A 21,147-nucleotide genomic window follows, 5' to 3' on the forward strand; every position below is an offset into this window, starting at 1 on the left:
TCTTGCCTTCACAGTAAAGTAGTTTTTTCTTATGTTTAAATGGAATTTTTTGTGTTCCAGCTTCTTCCCATTACCAATTGTCCTGTCACTAGATACCATCGAAAAAAGGCATGTCCCAACCATTTACATACTTGTAAATATTAATGAGATCCTCCCTCAGTCTCCTCTTCTCTAGACTAAACAGCCCCAGTTCCTGCAGCCTTTCCTCATAAGGAATGTTTCAGTTCCCTGATCATCTTGGTGGCCCTGTGCTGGACTTTCTCCAGAAGTTCTCTGTCCCTCGAGCTGGGGAACCCAGAACTGGACACAGGACTCCAGAGGGCAGAGTAGAGAGGGAGAGGAACCTCCCTTGACCTGCTGGCCACACTCATCCCAGGATGCCATTGGCTTTCTAGGCTATGAGGGCACAGTGCTGGCTCATGTTTAGTTTATTATCAATCAAGACTCCCAGGTCTCTCTCTGCAGAGCTACTCTCCTGCAGGTCAATCCCCAGCCTGTACTGGTGCATAGGGTTGTTTCTCTGCAGGTGCAGGACTGCACTTGCCCTTGTTAAACCTCATGAGTTTCTTCTTTTCCCAACTCTCAATACATTTGGCAAATACGCTGGTCTGAAAACGAGTTTGGATTCATTATCCAACCCAGATAGTCATACAGCTTTCCTATTGAGAAGTTTCAGATTTTGTGGACAATACTGCTTTTCTCTAGACTAAAACCAAGGTTGGAGCAACTAGTATCACAAGAATAGCTTACTGTAGCATCTTGTAATCAAACTGCTAATGAGTTTCACCATTCATGAAGAACATGTGTATGAGATCTGGAGTTAGAAACAACAAAATTACATGAATAACGAATGAAGCCATTCACAGAATATATTTTAGTCCATACATTTTACGCTTTTTACTATGTTAAAAGCTGCAGAAATTATTATTTCCTCATGTTCATTCAAGATTGCAAGGTATTGACGAGATTTACTTATTTGGTTTTGTCTTACTTTTGGAATATAAAGGTGAATTGAGTTTGGTTATAATTTTTTTTTGCTTCCAACATTTATTTTCCAAAATTCTTTGTCAGTCTGGGCATAAAACATTCTCTCTGGAAATGTATCCGTTCATGGAGTTCAGTCAGACTGTAATTCACTAACGGGCCAACCAAATTTGTACATATAAACATTCATTAAATGTTTTGTGAATCACGCACCTAGTTGCAATGTGAAAATAGCTTGAACTCGGCACTTTGGAAAGTGTAGCTCAAACTATGCTCATCAAAAACCTGTCTTCCTTCCTGTAAATTTTTATGGATTGGAGAGAAGGCAATCTGTAGGAACAGAAAAAAATGATGTTAGTGATACTCCCTAGGTTAGGACTAAACATAGAAGGAATAGTTGTCAAATACAACAACTGTCTTTCTTGGCAGTGCCTGACTGGGAAAGAACTGTTATCAAACATTTCTTCTACTTGCTGTGCTACCAATCTTTCTTCTGCAGTTTCCAGCTGTTGCACTTCTGAGCTTACACAGACAGAGGTGCCATCACTCTCACTCAGTGTTTCTGTACCGCTGAAAAGAGATAAAAGCTTTCTTCAGGTCAGCATCTTCTCTTGAATTTGCCCCTATAAGAGCACATAGTATAGACTGTGAATATAGAGAAGTGGTTGGTCATCCGTAAATCAGAGACAATGCTTTTGTTTCTAAGGAGGACTTTTAAAATTGAATTTGAAAAACATATTGGCATATTTTGGAACAAATTTTGTTCACTTCTTGCTGAGAGGAGTGCAGAAAGCAGTTTTATTTTCCCAAATGTGATCTGTTTTCAAGCAATGGAAACAAAGAGTCTTTGCAGCTGACTGAGTGCAAACACTCTTTGCTCTATGATCCAGCAGTACTGGTGTGTGCTGGTCCTTGGTGGAGAGGGGAAGAAGGATGGCTGAGTGCTGTATATATGGGATGATGAGCATCCCACAGACGATGTGATATGTGTTCAGTAGCACCTCTTGTCTAGCCTATCTAGGTGAGATAATTTCCCTGTCTTTAGGGGTGTTTCCTTTATTGTTAAAGATAAAATTAAATTTTTGTTAACTGCCTTTTTGAGCGAGACCAAGGGAAAACAATAGAAATATTTTGTCATGTGACAACACTGCAAATTGTGTGTGTGGTCTCAGTAAATTTCCATAGAGCAGCAGACAAAATGGACTACCCTTTCTTTATCTGAAGTATTAAACAGCCATTACGTATTTTATGGCAGCCTATCAGTAGGCACTGAATGACTTTCTGGGAGCCTGAAAACTCCCAATTTCATAGACATCAGGTTTTCTCTTACTGCAGAAATATAGTTTTCTTAACTCTGAGTGGTTTCAGGCTCTTAAACGCCCTTCGTGCTGTATGAGCTTTATCTCTGCAGATAGTGGTTGTAGGGAAAAGCTTGTTCAGATTCATAGCTGGTATAAGCAGATGCTACTGCATTGCCTTCAGTGGGCTGTGTGTTTGTGCCAGGGATGAATTTGCCTTTCTGCCTGCAGTGTCTATGAAAAACACATGCTGCTGTTCAGCATGCTTTCCTTTTTTTTTCTTACCCATAAGGCTAAGCCTTGTATGTCATTAAGTTGGAATCTTTCTCCCTTGGAAACACCCCTACACCTCTATACATTTTGGGAACAGTAATACTGATTGGCAATAGCTTAAGCAGGAAGTTGTCTACTAAAATGGTAAGAAAGTAAAGTAGAAATTCTCAGACAATGCAGGTTTATGGGACTTGAGATCTTGTCCTCCATTCAAGTTCGATTACATGTGAGTCTGAAGTATGGGTAAGAATCCCTGTAATGGGCAACCACATACAGGTAATGAGTGACCTGGCCATGATTTCTGGGAGTTTATATCTTTCATATATGTACTCTCTGTAATAGCTCAGTGGGTTGTACTTGTTACTGTTAATGTCCAGACCTGGTTTGAACCTTACTAAGAATATCATTCTATCATGGTATGAACAAGTGAGTTCTTGCAGCTCATTATGTTATATAAAAATAGAATTTTTAATTTGACTTAAACGCATTGCCATTTAATGGCAGCAGTTTCTTTTGTTCTTGAGTTATGAGCAAATCTCTCAAAAGACTGGGCAAGAATTAATTTATCCTCACAAATATCTTCACAAAAATTAGAAAGTGACACTTGCAAGCCCAAGGAAGAGCCTGACCTGACCAACTTTGACCTGGTTCAGATCTGCTACAGGAGGAGGATTTTGCTACATTGTAGTAATTGTTAGCACCATTTTACTTTTTTTAAAGAACATTTCAGTTTTACGTTAGTGCTGCATTATCTGCGTCTGATTTTCAAGATGAATGTGTTTTAAACCCTCGAATGAGTACCCATTTAGACAAACTCCAGATATGGGTTTATATAGCTCACTATTCAAAAATTACTCCAGTTGCTAGGCAACAGAGGTGGTGATAATTCATGGTAATGCTGTTTTGGAAATAATAATTTTTTTACATTTTAATGACTATGAGAATGTAAGAAAACTGTTTGGAAAAGTGCGAGGCTGGGTGAATTTCTCTTTCAAAAGTTGTTACTTCTTGTATTTAACAGGTTTCTCTCTTAGTGCTATCCCAATGTGCTAGTGTTTCTGGAAGCATCCTGTATTTTGAACTGCATGCTTACACTTACCCAAGGAGGGAATCTTGTCTATGAAATAGTTAGGCCTGAGTCAAAAGCATTAATTTTATTCTTGGCACTTCTGCTTCTCTGTCATATGGTTGCAGTTTCTCCCAGATCTTACATGCTGGTATTGTTGAGTTTTTTTAATCCTATCTGTAAAAAATAAAATTGTATTAGGTGACTGGTGCAAAGTTGCACAAAAGGCTTAGTGGCAGAGCCATCATTTTAAAAGATTTAATCTGGTGCTTAAACCCTAGGCTAATCCATTCTTTCTGTGTGACCTTTGGAAAATAATTTGTTTCTATGTTTGTTTACTTATTCCCATTTATAAAACTGAGCTAGAAAAAAATCAAGTATGACTTTATAAAGGGCATTCAGCCTTGTCAAAAAGCACTACTTACATTTTAACTGTGGCTAGGACTGTTACCTTATTTTTTGACTTTTTTTAGATGTAAGGACTCACATAGATGGTCCTAAAGGCATGCAAAATCTGGGATTTTTGGTCAAGGGTAGACCAATATTGCTTTTAAGGGGAGAAAAGGGAAAGTGTTGGATTATAGTATTGCTGTATAAAAAATGAGCTTAAAGAACACGTGGCATATCAGGTATTTAAATTGTTAGCTAATTACAGGTGTTAAAATGAAAATGAGGTTTGGATGGATCCAGTAATTCATATTGTTTTCTTGATGAGATGGGTGTATCTACCTGCAGTTGTTTTCATCTGTGTAAAAAAAAATGTGTATGAAGAGAACTGGTACCAGGTATGTTTTGTTTGTATGTGTTGCCTTTACATTCATAGAATGAGTTTGATTATTTTTCTCAGAAGAATTGTCAGTGAAAACTTTTCAGGAAGACATAAGGAAAGCTAAAAAAACGGTTCACAAAACAGTTCTTGTACAATAACTGTTAGATTTCATCCTTATTTATGAGCTCATACTGAGTCTTAGGTTTCTAGGATTCACACAACCATGTCTGCTTGCTAGGCCTAAGAATTTTGGACCAAAATTTGATTAGATGCCTGCCCAGTGAGCAACCTGTTTAATGATTAGTTCATCCATGCCTAAACTGTTTGGTCTTTTTTAATTCATTGAGAAATTTCAGTCACTTTTTCTTTCCACTGCTGCATCTGCTGGTCTCCTGTTCCTTGATTTTGCTTCTGCTCAATGAGACTTTGCAGAAAGACCACAGAAAGCTTCAGAAAAGATCTGATCCTGCCTTTGGAATCTTCAGTCTTTATGTGTTAATTTAGAATTGAATATATTAAAAGTGGATGAAAAACTATTTTGCTGTTTTACTTGTGGAAATATGAGAACAGAAGAACATGCAATAAAGAATGAAAATAAGGATATGAATGACAACTGAAACACTATCACAGGTCTGGGAAATGGCCCAAAATGAATGAGAGCTCCAAGAGAGACTGAGATAATATATAAAGGAGACAAGAATCTGAAGAGAAGAATTTGGAATGCTCCAATTGTAGGAGAGCAGTCAATAGAGATTCTGTTGAATGTGTAATCCTAATTAGCTATCAAAACCATGAGCTGCTCGGGAACAAAAGAATCTTTCTGTGATGTTGGCAGCCAGGTTATATGGACCAGAGCCTTGGCTCACAGGCACTCAAGCCACTGGAGCAATGCCATGTTATACCAGCTGAGAACCTGGCTTTGGGTGTATGCTCTTGGACACTAGCCAGTGTGTTTTGTCAAGGTGGAAGATCAATGCAGTTGCCAGCAAGAGGTGAACATTGAAACACTGTCAATTCATTATATTATGAAGACTTGGAGCATCTGACATTTCCTGTCACCTTTGGAGGTTTTCTGTAGCAGGCAGTTTTACTAGATTGAATTTCTGACAATTTTCTTCTTATTTGAGGGAACTACATAAAATAGATTCAAGGATGTAATCTGTGAAAGCAGTAAGACTTCTTGTGTTTTAGTAATTTAATGTGCATCTCAGGAGAATGCTGATAACAGATTTTGCATGCTCCAGTAGTGTTCATCAACAATGCACTTTACTGTAGGACAGTTGTACACCTGACAGTTTAGATTTGAGCTTTAGCTGCACTCGTCTTACAGTACTGTGTTTTGTCATCAAGTTAATGAAAGATAGACAAAATCCTTCAACGAAGCTTCAATGTAGCAGCCATCATCCAGCTTTGGGTTTTCATCTTGGGGGGATCTTATTTATATTTACAAATATCTAAATGGTGGGTATCAGGAGGTTGGGGCATCCCTTTTTTTTCTGTTGCAACTAGCAACAGGATAAGGGGTAATGGGATGAAGCTGGAACACAAAAAGTTCCATTTAAATATAAGAAAAGAAATATTTTACTGTGAGGGTGTGGGAGCAGTGGCGCAGGCTGCCCAGAGGGGTTGTGGAGTCTCCTTCCTTGGAGGTCTTCAAGACCCGGCTGGACATGTTACTATGCAGCCTAATCTAGGTGGACCCGCCCTTCCAACCCTACCATGCTATGATTCTATGATCTCAGCCCTGCCAGACTGGCAATGTGATAATTATTGGGGCAGAGGTGTTGGCATGCATGTGCATTTAAGTAGATGTAAGCGAGTGTGTTGCATTCACTGAGCCTGATCACCTGATACACCAGTTTATACCACAGACGTCAGCTGACATGGCTCCATTCTTCACAAGTGTTTGAGTGGGAAGAATCAGGCCTCATGAGCTGGCTTTTTCAATGCTTTTTGAACCACTCGATAAATTACCACTTTACAGATACTGCAACAAGCAAATAATGATGGGCTGCAAAATGAAATAAGAAGGGAAATGCTTGTGGTTCATAGTTAGATTTAATAGTAGTTACTAATTGCATTTAAATAGCCATTTCTATCAGCAGCAGATAGCTGCATCATGAAAGGATGCTACTTTGGTCCCAGGCCAGCACAGACATGATTGGTAATGCAAGCAATTCAGCAGTGTGAAGTTATTGCTGAAATATAACTTGAGTGAGACCCAAATAGGCTGTTATGGTGATTTCATATATAAATGAATCTCTACTTAATTTGTTAAAATGCCATTATGAACCTTCAGTCAGTGTATCCATCAGTTTATTCTCACCTGTTCCACCCCTGTTTCAGGCTCAATTGAACATTAATACATCTTCTCTTGTGGAAATGTGGTGGTAATTTAGTTCATTTCTCAGTCTGGAGAAAATTTAAAGGAAAAGCAAGAAGAATTATGAATGGTCTGACACGAAAGGGTTACTCACCTGGAAGAACACTGTAACAGAAATAAAGTTTCATAGCTGGCGAGGAAAAGGAGATCTCTGAGGGGGAACGTTACAACTGCTGTATAGTTTTTCCGGGATGTGAATACACACAGGAGAAGAGAATTGTTTCTGGTGAGACAAAGTGATTTCTTATCCTTACGTAATGAGACAGAAGAATATAAACTTGAAAGCTTGCTAACAGCAATTTCTGTTAGTCAATGGAATAACATCCCAAGAGTTGAAGTGAACATTGGTAGAATGATTTAAAAGCAAGATAGATGTGTAACTGACAAATATTAATTAGGAGTTTTAGATGGGTTAGGGACTAGGCTTATGTTATTTAAGTGCAGAGTCCTAAGGCCAAATCTCTATCGATTTTCAATAGCTGTACTTCCATTTTGACAATTTATCTTCATCCTTGTTTAGAAATTGTTTGCACATGGCAGGCAGTTACAACAAACAATAAAACATGTTCTAGTGTGTCTACTAGAATCTTCTCTGCTTTTGGTAGTCTGAAAGGTACTGGATGGTCTGCTGGATTGTCACATTTGCATGACGTCCAAAAATCCAGAGAGTGTCAGAGGTGTCTTTCTTGAGACTTCCCCTATAGCAGGGATAGGGGATGTCCAGTCCATTTCTGTGCTGGATAATTTAACTCAGTTATCCACTTTTCTTTCTTCATCGTTTAGTTACACTTTTTTTTTTTCTTTTTTAAAAATCTCTTTCTCTTTGAATTGCAAAATTGAGTTCTCCAAGTGCTTTATCCAAAACTCAATGTAAATCAAAGGAAATCTTTTTATTGGGCTTTGGCTTAAACCAACAGATTAGAAAACATGCTTATATTTAATTAGATGAGATGATCCTCTAATCCTTGCTAAGGGATATTGTATACTGTGGGTCATATTCAGTATTTGATGATTAACAGCTTATTTGTGAAAGAGGCAGTATGTGGTTAAGCATTACTTAGTGCTAAGTTTGTTTGGGATTGCAAAGGATTCAAGGGATGCAAGTGATTGAATTGGTGAATATGAAAACTGGAAGTGTACAGTCATCTATTGACTGGTTGCAAATAGGTCCATGACCATGAATTTAGAGCTCAACAAAATTTTACAGGAACTTGCCATATAAATAGGTATTTGTGACTACTGAAGTGGCACAAGCAGGGCTATTTGTTTTTCCCCTTTCAATGTATATAAATAGTATTTGTGACCTTTACTTAAAAATAAACAAAAACTTGGTTTGCTTTTTCTAGGCAAATAGTTGAACAGTTTTTCTTGGTACTCTTTCTTTTCTTGGACACCATTTAACACCACCCCCTCAATGGAGTGACAGGACCTAGAAGTTTTGAAGAGAATTGCATCATTGTAAATGGAGAATATTCCAGCCAGTTTATGTTATTGCTTCAAGAGCATTGCAACTGAAAGATGTTGTTTTTACATACAAGATTTTATTGCAGTTCTTATTTTCATAACATGTTTGAGGGGAAAGCAATGAAGACAATTCTCTTGTGCTCTTCAGATACCAGCCAGCTTGTGCTGCATGATCAAAGTTTTCTGGCTGGTGGTTGCCTCCAGGCCTGTATACAATGAACAGATGTGATTTTTTTAAAATATGCATTGACTTTTAAGAGTTAAGCAGGCTGGCTAGAGCTATCTTCCAAAATATTAAAATCATCTCTCTCTCCTGCTGCAGGACAAAGTTGTGAGATTATTTTAATTTTAAAATTTTTGTTTGTTTATAAATGCCATCAGGTGTTATCTTTCTAGCAGTATGTGACAAGACTTAAGGAAATCAATTTCAGACATCAAGTTTAACTGTTTTAGCTGTATTTTGTCTCATCATCCTATAAGCAAAACTGTTCTGCCTGCCATATTAAAATTCTTTTCCAATGGATTAGTTTTGAGGAGTGAGGGGAGTTACTAAATTGTTTCTCCCCCTATTCTTTAGTTTCTGCTCCTGTGCAGAAATAAAACTTCACTCAATTTGAATATCAGTGGCAAAATGTATGCCCATATTGTTGGAAATACCAGCCTTTCTGGCGTTCTTTGGTATGGGTCCTTCTGAAGAACAGTGAGCTGGATAGCAAAAAGGTGGTATGCCGTTACAAACCTGGGAGTTATGGAGAGACAGTCTTAACTCTCTATAAATCGAACAAAAGGAGAAGGTTAGGAGCTGTCATAGATGTGAAGGGATTTGGGGGCTCAGGTAAGGACTACTCTATGCAGGAGTGGGTGCTCTCACTGCTTGAAGTCCATCCTGCTGCCCTTGCTGTAGGCAGCCTGCACAGTCTGCAGCTTTCCCAAGTGTCTTGCAGAACTGCTTCTGCAAGGGGCTTGGACTAGATGATCTCTAAAGGTCTCTTCCAATCCCTACCATTCTATCATTCTATGAAATCACAGAATTACCAGCAAGTCAGTATTTATGTTTGACAATAAACTGGCTATTGGAAACAGATACCACAATAATGTTTTCATTACAAATTGGCTTATTTGATTAGAGAAGAATTTGTGTTAATATGTAAGACTTTTAATTTTCTCACATAACACTGTACCAGACCCTTAAAAAAGAGATTATAACCCTTAAAAATACATTTTTAACATCATTGGCTATGTTCCATCCTTAGCAGTGCTTCTCTGTGGAGCAACACCTGACTCTTTTAAGGAATTTCAGCTTCATACTAATAACTGTTCAGATGCCTAATCAGAGAGCAAACTCTGCTGTTGCTAAAGGTATCCTTCTCACTGAAGACCAGAGGCCAATAGATGACTAAAGAGAGTAACAACAAAACATGACATCTTTTTAACAGGGAACACCTAGTTGTGGGCTATGAATAAAGAATGTTGCAGGCTGTGTATGAAATTACAGTAAGGTACTATTCAACTCTAGCAGTAATAGCGTGGGTATGAGAGGGTCATTTTGACTAGCAATTACACGTCTATTTTATGCATTATATAGCTATATTATCTCTCTACTGAAACTAACCTGAAGTTCAGAGCACAAATAACTTTGAATAATTTTATGTTCATATCCATATAGATATAAACACAATAACTTCTTTATATATATGCTTCATGATAGGTATTACCAATGTGTTGTTTCACCTTAATTCATCTCAGAAATATAAAAATCCAAATGCTTCCTACTCATATCTAATCTGTAATCCATATTAAACCTAATGAATTCTATATTATTCTCTATTATTCATTAATTGTTCCAGTAACTGGAGCTTCATATAAATTCCCTTTTAAGACTGCACAATTTGGAGGTACCATTCTATTGTTCCAGAAGCCATCTAATAAAATTTGCCAATGATTATGATCTTAAATACAAAGGGACAGAGTTAAGCGTTGTATGCTGACATTATACATTATATGCTGCTCATATGACCTTTCAATACCTGAATGCAAGAATAAGTTCTCCTTGGTTAGTCTCATAATATGCAATAGGAATATGTATGGTGCTTTTTCTTTCCATCTCCTTTCTCATAGAGTATGAACATCTCCCAGCCCCTGATTATGCACATATTGAAATATTTCTGGCAGTTAAATCTGCAAACCTTTGCATATTTAAGTAGAGAACATTCTTTGGGGAGATCTAGAAAGACGGGCAGACAGCAGCAAATCTTCATTCCTCTTGCAGTGCAGGTTCCAAGGAGAGTCCTCAGGGATTCTTGCTCCTTTTGCCTTTAATACAAAGAAAAATTAATTGCCACCATATCTAGGAAGAAGGTCCAGCATCTTGCAGATGAAAGGCTATCACTTAATGTCTTAAGGTCAGGGCTAGGTGAGTGTCAAGAGCTTGGTCAGCATACTGTGCTCTGCCATTTTCCAAATTTTGAATTGTACAAGTCTAGGCCAGCAATAGATTTCTTTGAGTAGTTGATTTAGAGACAATTTGGTTTTATTTTTGAGGTATTAATGTACATTTTTACCATCTCTATTTTTGACTCATTCAGAGTAGGAATCAGTAAACACAGGGCACAATATTGGTATTGTTGGGTGAATTTCTTGAGAGGTGAAACTGTAACACAGTTAGATGTCATGAAATGAGACAGTCCCTGAATGTTACCTTCTGCTGCTTCTTGGATATTTCTATCATAGCTTTCAATCTATTTATATCAAATATTAAACATAGAACTTCTATATCCTACCTGCCCGTAATTTACACAAGCTTTACAGAATGTGGATCAGATATATTTTCCCACATACATTTTACCATCTTAAATCCTTTGCACTCATAATGAAAGATTCTGTTCTTTTTCAGAAGTAATTTTTATTTATCATATAGTTCTGGCAAATAACTGTAAAGCACTCATTGTCTCTGTTGCAGTACCTTTAGTCCTTGTTGCATTATCTTTAGTCCATGGTTATTCAGAATCTGAATTCTGTCTGCAGTTTCTCAAGTACTTTCATATTCTCAGGCAGCTGTCAGAGAAAGAAGCAGATATATCTGGAAGCCACATTGCTGATTCTGGGGCGTACCAGGGACCCAGTGCCCTGTGTTAAACATTCTGGAAGGTTAACGGGCAGCAGACACCTGAGGATGCCTGTTGGACCACTGTGCTGCCTGAAATCTCAATACACAGTACACAGTGCTGTGACCCCATCTCTGACATGTGCTCACTACCAGCACTGTCATGTCCTTGGCAATCCCCTATGGCGGACTTGTAGGACACCCACAGGAAATAGTGTCTTGACTGATGTCTCAGTGATTGTACTCCTAAACATTCTCTGATACTATACACAATAATCTTTTACATGGTGGAGAAGGCTTAGAGATGTGTGAAGCTCTCACTCTTTTCTATTTTCTTTTGCATTTGCCAGGTTTGAAATTAAATGGTATGTTCTGATGTGCTAATTGATTAAATACAATCTATCATAACATAAAGAGATCAAACAGAATTGGTTTTTTCTCCCGTGTTACCATTTAAAGCTCTCAGTTCTGCTCAGATCATTAGCATATAATTTTCAGATGAGTTAGCCAGAAGGTCCCTAAATAAAAATTAGTAGAAAAGATTAGCTAGGAAAGCTAGACTGGTAATGAGCTGTTGCACTATGTTAATGTGCTAGGTTTATAGTTCATATCTAGCCCTAATCAGTGATAAGTGCAACTTGTCAGCATTTGATAGCTAATTGGTGTTTCTTGGAATTACACTGCAACAAAAACACTGCAATTAAAATAAAGCTTTTCTTGATATATGACAAGTTAAGGGTTAATTATAAATGCTTGGGTCAAATACACCTCTTAGCTACACTACATGTAAATTAGCTATGCTGAAGAAAGATTCATGGGTTGTCAAAACTTCTTTGGTCCCTTTTGGGTCATTATTACCTTTTTTTGAAACTAGTACAGTAGCGGCTTCAAAACAGAACAGGAATTTTAAGCCATTTGCTTTGTATTTAATGTCATATGCCCCACAAAGACAATAACTAAACCTGAACTACTGGAGAATACTAACAATGCAATGATTATTTGAACTCTCGTAACTGCCTATTTGTTATTGATTGTTTTTTATTCCATGTTCATTTGAGAACTGCTGTCCTTCCACAGAATTAATTTGACATAAAATCATAACATGCTTCTGAAAAATGATAAAGCAGGAATAATCTAAGCCTCAGGACACGAAAGACTTAAAAGCCTGGTCAACTCGACACCTATGAGTTGAGATTTTTGTCATTGCACAGCTATAATTAGGTGGCACTAATCACTTTCATAATGCTAATATGCAAAATGTCCTGTCTGTCCTCAGTAGCTGATGGTGGGAGTGGCTGCTATGCACAATGTTGTGCTTCTAAACTGTGAAGCCTGACAAGCAGGACTGGCTCTGACATGCATGCTCCAAGAGATTTTTAGCCACCTCCTGAGATCGCGTTGCTAGTCAACTGAATACATTTTTTATTGGGCATTTAATTGACCATTTCCAATCAGATTTAATGCAGGGATAGACTTTCAGATATCGGAGGTCTCTACAATTCTCCTGGGACTGGGTGAGGACAGGACGGAAGCAGGCTGGGCCATGAAGATGTGAAGCCAGCAGTTACCTGCTCTGTTGTGCCCTGGCTTGCCAACCAACTGAGCTTAATGCCACCCAGCATGTGTAAGCCAACAAGGAGAGAAGACGAAGCTGCAGCTGGATGAGATGGGTTAGGTCCAATGTGTCAAGGTGAAGTCATAGGAACTATGCAGAAGAGGGGACAGCTAAAGTGTAGGAAACAGAGGAACACAGGACACAAACTCAGACAAAACGAGTCATTATTAATTCTTCTGTTCATAGAGCAACTCGTTCAGATCCTCACCATTTGAAATGCAATTAAATGAATGTGTTTGCATGCTGAGTAAAATTCATACAGTCAGCAGACAAAACCCTCTCTCAATGATTTGCTCATCAGTGTGCATGCAGGAGGAGTGATAGAGAAGGGCTTAAATGAGTTCACTGCTAGATCATCTAGATTGTGATCAATTTTTGTTACTGCAATAGCTTCAAAAGTTAACACTATTGAGTCTTAACAAAAATTAAGAAAGTCCTGCTACAAGAAAAATTCAGCATTAGCATTCAGATGTGGGAGGAACAAATCCTGAAGGCCTGAGTTAAAACTGGCTTTACAGTAAATCCAGACAACAGGTATTGCCTTCTCAGCAGGTGAGTCTTGAAATATCTTGACTGTTCACAAGACAAGGAATTGTGGAGCAAGTGTCTGGATTTAAATTCCACACCCCTCCCAAAGTGGAGATACATTTGGATAAAACTCTCACCCTCTGTTTAATGCAGACATGATACATAATGTCTGTATTTCATGGTGAAGGAACAGTGGTAAATGTAATCTAAGTAGACCTGAGTAAATAACTGAATTGATGTCCCCTGGGAAGTTATTAAGCTGAAGAAGACAATGAGCTGCAAGATATACCAGGTAATGAAGACTGATAAGACAAGAGTAGCTAGCATTGAAGTGGGAAGGCTACCAGGCAAGTTCTTTAAGGACCACCGTTGGGAGAGATTTTGTTTAGTAGTGTTATCAGCAGCCTTGTCACACAATGCAGGAACATGCTTATCATAGTGGCTGGTTACACAAAGCTGAGAGCCATCGTCTGTACAAAGGAGGATCAGAATATTAGATGAGAGCAGCTGTGAGACCTCAAGGGCTGCTGTAATAGAAATGACACTAATGCAAGGACTTGCCCTGACATAATGCTGACCATTTCTACTGAAATCTGGGAGTTCAACAAACTAGAAGGGCAGTGGAGTGTGTGTGCTGATTTAGGCACATTAGTTAATGATCACAGGTGTCTACAGTTAATGTGACAGTGAAAAGGTAACGAAGTCTGAGGAGGCATTAGGAACGACAACAGAAAATAGTGATGTCCTCATGCGAGTCCTCTCCCACATGCAGCACTAGTCACACCTATAGATGAAGGATAAATTCAGATTGAAGCAAGCACAAGTCTGGCAAGGGGAGCAGAATAGCTTTTCATGTGAAAGGAGATTAAATTAGTTTGGCTTCCATAAACAAATAGATTTAGGGAATAGAGTGTGAGAAGGAGAGTAAGTGATGTCTGTACATGTGGCAGGAGCATTCCCATCCCTGAGAAGTGAGAGCATTGGAAACCAAAAAGCAATTGAATCCAAAGGTCATGGGCAAATAGGAGAGTAGATGGCTTCCAGCATGTCAGTCTGAAATGGAATTCTGTGGGGGCAGTGCTAGAATCATAGAATCATAGGGGTAGGGGTTGGAAGTGACCTTTAGAGATAGTCTAGTACAACTCCCCTGCTAAAGCAGGTCCACCTAGATAAGGTCACACAGGAACATATCTGGGTGGGTTTTGAAAACCTCCAGAGAGGAGACTCCACACCCTCCCTGGGCTCCCCTCACAGGAAAGATATTTTTCCTTATGTTTAAATGGATCTTTTTGTGTTCCAGCTTCATCCCATTACCATTTGTCCTGTCACTAGATACAACAGAAAAAAGGGATGCCCCAAACTCCTGACATCCACCATTTAGATATTTGTAAATATTAATAAGATTCCCCCCCCCAGTCTCCTCTTATGCAGACTAAACAGCCCCAGTTCCCGCAGCCTTTCCTCATGAGGAAGATGCTCCAGTCCCCTGAACTTTTTGATGTCCCTGCACTGGACTTTCTCCAAGGAATGCTGAGGAGCCCAGAACTGGACACAGGACTCCAGATGAGGCCTCACCAGGGCAGAGTAGAGGGGGAGAAGAACCTCTCTTGACCTTCTGGGCACACCCTTCTTGATGCATCCCAGGATGCCATTGGCCTTCTTGGACACGAAGGCACATTGCTGGCTCATGGTTATTTTATTATCAACCAGGACTGTTTTTAAGGATAGCTTTTTTAGATGGTTAAGGAAGGTTACCTGATTCTCTGTACTTGGCAGAGGCAGAAGCTAACAATTCAGTGTCTTCTCACCCCAAGCATCACCTTCACTTTGATGACATCCCACGGGGATCAGGCTAACAGGAACAAACAATGCATTTCTCTGCCTTCCTTCTCTTTCTGTGTTGTTGTCCTTGTGCTCTCCTAGACAGAATGTCTGTCTTTCATTTTGGCCTCTTCATTATCTCCAGACACATCAGCCAGGGCTGGGTTGATTTGATGCCGAGGAATACTTTTTCCCATCCTTAGGAGATCATAGCAGGCTTGCAGAGGAGATGCAGGAAGAAGGCTGCAGAGCCTTGCTGTAAACCAGTATAACCTAACACTAAGAATGTAAGACTGGCCATACTGATTTAGGCCAAATGTCCTTCCAGTATCCTATCTCTGTCTACATTGAACAGCATGCCAAGAAGAGAGTGTAAGACTACAGTGAGTACTTTGCCAAATTATTCTTGCAGCCTCAACTATTTTCAGCTGCAGGAGTTCCTGAGCTTCAGCAGTGGCTTTGTAAACAGAAGGGAGACTTTCCAGGCACATTGTAAATGAGTCCAATTCAAGTCTTTTTGAAGATCCTTGAAGGCTGAAAGGAGCTTTTTATGAAAGACCGACTCAGCTTGTCTTTGAAATTTCATTTCAATGTTTCTAGGATTTTGAACAGCCAGCTCTTTAATAGAAACCTTTTTATCATTTAAAACTGAACACTTACAAACATTAGTAGTTGTATATTGATTTCTGGCACTCACAACCATGTTCTGACTGCAAATCTTGTGGAGAGACAGCTTTTAGCATGGAAATACATGAATTTATTGTTGATTTTCTGGGCATAATAGATACCTCTCTAACTCTAGAGCATGTTTGAGTCACTTCAGGTAAAACTGCAAGTTACATAACAATTGCAAGTTTAAAAGAGTTCCTTTCCTTTGCTGTCTCTGGCCATTAGGAGATCTCTGAAATGTTGGAGATGTGAGAGCCTAGTGAGGAGCTTATCTAATTAATGGTATTATAGTGGGCAAAATAAATAGAAGAATCCATTTGAAGGAGGAAGCGAAACTTCAGCTAACCTGAAAAATGCATGTGTATCATTAATATTTTAAATTGTTGCATAGATGAAGGTAAGTGTATTTGATACAGGCTGTGTCCAAATAGTTCAAATAGCAAATATATATACATTGAAAATATTTACATATTGATTTGGTCATAATAAAATAATACTTGCATGGAGACTAGGGTCTCTCAGGTTTTATGTGGAGTCCTCTGTGAATAAAGTCTGATGGAGTGTGAGAGGGGTAAAAGAACCAAGAATTTTGTTTCCTTGTGCTTCTTTTTATAGATGCCAAAATTCCCACTGCCCTGCAGCAGCTGCTAGATTTGGCCCTTATGCTGCCAAAGATAGCATCATAAACCTGCCTGTGGTTCCACAGTTTAACTTCAATGCCATATATTTGACATCAGAAGGGATTATTTTATTCATTATCTCATATACCCTGTCATTAAATCTGGAAAAGGACAATTCAGACCCTGCTGAAGCTTGTCAGAGCCTTTCTGTAGATTTCAGCGACAGCTGCATTCAGATCTCAGTGCCGTGGGTTTCAGTTAATGAAATCTCTATTTTGAGGCTTGTTTTTGGACATCACCAAATCCAGGCACAGGTTGAGAATTTTTCAGCCATGATATTTAATTGCCATGCAAGATCAACATCATCACTATTGTTACTCCATGTGTCTCATTGCAGCTCTAAATCAGACCACTCTGTGAGTTGCTCAGCCTATTTGCAGATGAAAGTTGCTCCTGTCTGATGGCCATTCATTTTTACGTGAAAGGAGCTTTTGGTCTCTGCAGTTCCAAGCAAGCTCACCCCACTCCTATTGACTGCTGGCAGTACAAATATGGATGTCAAGGATGGAGAATGTTGTGTTCATCAGATTCTGCAAACATCGTTGCAGGTGTCTAAGGAACTTATTCTGAGCCTATAACTACATATTGAATAGTAAAGCAAATGGGGTCTGTGAAGTGAATCCAGCTTTCTAGTCCATTTTACTTTTTTAAAGATAGGTGTAAAGCAGAAGCTCAGCTTTCTTTCTCTTCTCAAAAGAGAAAGAATGTGTAAAATTAGACAGCATTATTAGCTACCAGATTACTTATCCAGATTTTTTGAAAGAGAAGCGCATGCACATTGTCTAGGATCTATACATATTACCTGTACATGCCAATACAATAATCTTAACAGTCATATTTGTATATGATTTGAAGCTGAGCAACTGAGGTCAGTGCATCCCTAACTGCTAAGTGAGCGATGACACAAAAAATAATTCCCTTATTTTGGAACTTTCTTCAACTGCTTGATTCGCACCCTAGGTTAGCAGATTGCTTGGCTGCTGCAAAGTCCTTCTTCCTTCCCAATGGATAAGGATTCCTTCATTTAGCAGCTTTTAGCAGTTTGATGTCTCTCTGTGAAGCAGTTTGAAGATGTATGTGAAAAGGAACTTTGAAAGGTGGTACATTGATTACTAGAGATAGAAACATGACTTGAGTTTTCTGACTGTTTATTTTGCTTTGATGCTGTTAGTTTATTATTTTCACTGCTTTTCATTGTGTTTTTACAATTTATAGTCAGGACTCATTTTCATATTAGTGCATATTTTTTGATCTGTCAATCTAAATGAAGAATCCTGAGAATATCAACATCGAAAAAGTAATGTTTCTAAAAATTTATCTAATTTTGACATCCAAAAGAATATAAAAACTGACTGAAAGTTCTCCTGTGGTTGTGATTCTTTCTCATCTGCATACTTTTTCTGATATGTTCAACAGAGGAGTTTAAGGGGTTCCAGTCTTCTTTCTGTGAAACATGAAGAAGATTTCTCTCTGTCCACCAAGCCATCAAATCTCACACCATTTACAGAGACTTACTGTCTTTGAGACTTATTTATTTTCCTCAAAGTTTCTTCAAATTGGCCAACAGGCTAAAAGTTGTATTGCTGGAAGTGATGAGGCAAGCTTGTGTGCAGGTACGAGGAGTATGAGCCTAACTTTCTTTGGGAGTTACTCTAGTGAGTGTCATATAATTTTCATAACATTAATGACAGCCTAATTCTGCTTTCTTCATCTTCTTTTTTTTTTTTTTAACCTTTCTGCAGAGAAGTGTGTGCACTTTCCCTGCCCTTTGCCAGAGTGCCATGGGCTCAAGGCTTGAGAAGTTTGTCATGTAAAATATTACTTTGCAAAATGAGAAGCGTTTTGCTAAGTGACCTTCCCAGTTTCCTGGAGATACTATTTACCCTAGTAGCAGTGCCAAGTGGAGTGGTTACTAAAACTGAACAGCAGACAATTTATTTTCAGGTACCACTCCATTTGGGATTGCAATTAGTTTTAACTAGAGCTGCTCTCCAGCACAGGAAACTGGGAAGGTCATGCTGCCAAATTGTTGGCATTTTGATGAAGTAGTGTAAACTACTGCTGTTGCTACTGCAGATCAAATGAGCATAACCATAATGAAGTAATTGTGAAATCTTCCGAAAAGATCATGAATATTCATGGATCAATTACAAACATTTGAAGTTAATTTTCATTGGAGGAAATAACTCTCGTATTCCACTCCTTGCAAGCAAAGGGCAAAGCACTGTTGCGTGCTGCTGTGGCTCCAGGGTGCTGCTGCATGTGTGGCAGCTGGCTGCCTCCGGCCAGGCAGTGCAGGAGTGTGAGTGGCAGCAGCAAGCAGACTTGCTGTCCCCCACTCCAAATTCCTGTGGGGTACTGTTGGGCCTGGGCTATAATGAATGTTATGGAGTTAGCGGTAGCAGAAAAGGAAAGGAATGCCTATGTGATAGCAAGCTTGAGCAAGGAGAAAACCGAAACTGCAGATTGTAACAGAAACAAGGTCAAAGCAAGAAGACAGGACAGAGCATTAAACTAAGCATTGTTAGAAGACTGAATAGAGCATTCAATTTAGCATTGTATGATTGCTTGCACCTAACAAATTGCAACATATGTAACTAACAATAGTATAAAGTTAAGTAAATGTAAGGTAAGCATAACCATAGTCTAGTGTTACAGAAAACTAACTGAAGGCCGAACAGACGGGGTGATATTTTAAGCACAATAAGGCTGATGTTTTTAGTACAATAAGGATGGTGTTTTTACACAATGAGGTTGGTGTCTAAGTTGTTACAAAAATGAAACTTTGAGGCCTTATGCATAGCGCGTGATCCTTAGTATTAACTACTTGCCATGAATTGTAGCATGTATACAGCATTTGGAAAAGGTATATAAGTGATGATTATGTGACAATAAAATGGAGCTGATGCACATCATATTGGTATCTGGTCACTCCCATCTCACGCAACAAAGAAGAATCCCTGCACAATGAAAAAAACCCTGCAGGGTACATACAGGACAGCAGCCAAAATGGTCACCTAGCTGCCTGGTATGTGGGTAACCAAGAGTCATGCCAGTCTGGTGCTTGTTTGTGCTGAAAGGGGAGTTGAGGTGGCTGCTGCCCTCCCTGCAGGGGCTGTCACTGATGGTGGCTCTTCCATGACTCCGGACGGTGACATTGGCAGCTGAGCTGCAGGGAACTGAGGACTTCTGAAAAACAACCCCCTTACTGAGCCTCTTGAATGGAGAGTGGAGAGCCCTGCTACTAGTTCCCCCTGTGAAGATGGAAGGGTGCTGGAAATGCCCTCACTGGGTGTGTCTTTTCTGTGCTCATGCCAATACTAGCCATCAGAAGGGCTGCTGTAAAGATGGTTTCCAGTACCCGTCCTCAACAATTTGTCATTTTTTCCTTGTGCATCTTTCTTGCCTGTGTGTTTTCCCCTATTGCTGCCCTATAGCACAGGTCAGCCACTCTCCATCCCTTCCTTTCCCTTCCCAACACTCCTGCTGCTCTGCCAGGGAGCAGGCAACCCAGAGAAGAGTCAGGCAGGCTCCTAAGTTGCACCAGGGGCTATTCCACAGCAGATAGGCTTGTTGCCTTCTCACATAAAACAACCAGATGACTTCATAGAGATAAGCTGAGCCAAATTTGCTGTTGCTATAATAATTCCAAGTAAGGGAGCCAAACAAGGAGGGGCATGGGGGAACAGAAGGCTTTTTCCTTCTCTTTGTGAGTGTACCTTGGTAGAAGTTAGAATACAGCCTAGCTACATGCAGAGTCCTTAAATTATTTAAAATCCGAATCATTATTGGTTTTAGCTGTGGGATTTTTTTTTTTCTCCTGTAAATCAGTCTATTTATTGCACACATTTTCTTAACCATTTATTTTGGTTTTGAGGAATCTGGCTTTAACTCCAACACAGCATTGCTGAGCCTAATTAGCTCCATGGATTAATTGAGCTTCTGTTCTCAGATAGAATTTATTAGGAACTGGCACTGTAATGAGACAGACCACTAGGATCCTTTTCTTTTTTATTATCTTTGAGCTTTGTTTGTGGGTTTTTTATGGTTGCTTGTGAATGATGTTTGGCTCTGTGCTGGGAGTTGAAGTACAGAGGGGACAGGAATCATTTTGTCCATTGTCAATGCAGTCCTGTCTCTGAAACTATCAGCAGTCTCCAGCAGAGCTGCCTTCCCAACCACCTCCTCCCTTACACCCCAACATTTGCCATCATCTGGTCTCTGAACTCTCATTTGAGTAACAAGTTGCCCTGTAAGTAGGGGTTTATGTCTTCAGTTTGGTATTGTCAAAGTGCACCTGAACCAAACTGCATAAATTCACATAGGTGGGGCAAAGACTGCAAGGAACTTTTATGTCTTCTTGCTTGAGTTATTTAAATGAAGCTTATCCTGTTTTAGCTCCACTGCCGGCACAAGGCAGAAATGAGAGGATGGATGATCCATCTTTCTCAGTGTTTCCCAGGACTAGCATAGCAGTGTACAGCTCAGACCTGG

At 39.3% G+C, this 21,147-nt stretch overlaps 1 protein-coding gene across 1 annotated transcript in view; it reads left to right on the forward strand.

The window, feature by feature from the left end:
- The window catches only part of KIF26B (kinesin family member 26B), a 301,427-nt gene that overhangs the window by 252,832 nt on the left and 27,448 nt on the right, over positions 1-21,147 (forward strand). The gene's annotated exons all lie outside the window — the stretch shown is intronic.

Source organism: Colius striatus, chromosome 2, assembly GCF_028858725.1.
Source record: "Colius striatus isolate bColStr4 chromosome 2, bColStr4.1.hap1, whole genome shotgun sequence".
Classification (NCBI taxonomy): domain Eukaryota; kingdom Metazoa; phylum Chordata; class Aves; order Coliiformes; family Coliidae; genus Colius; species Colius striatus.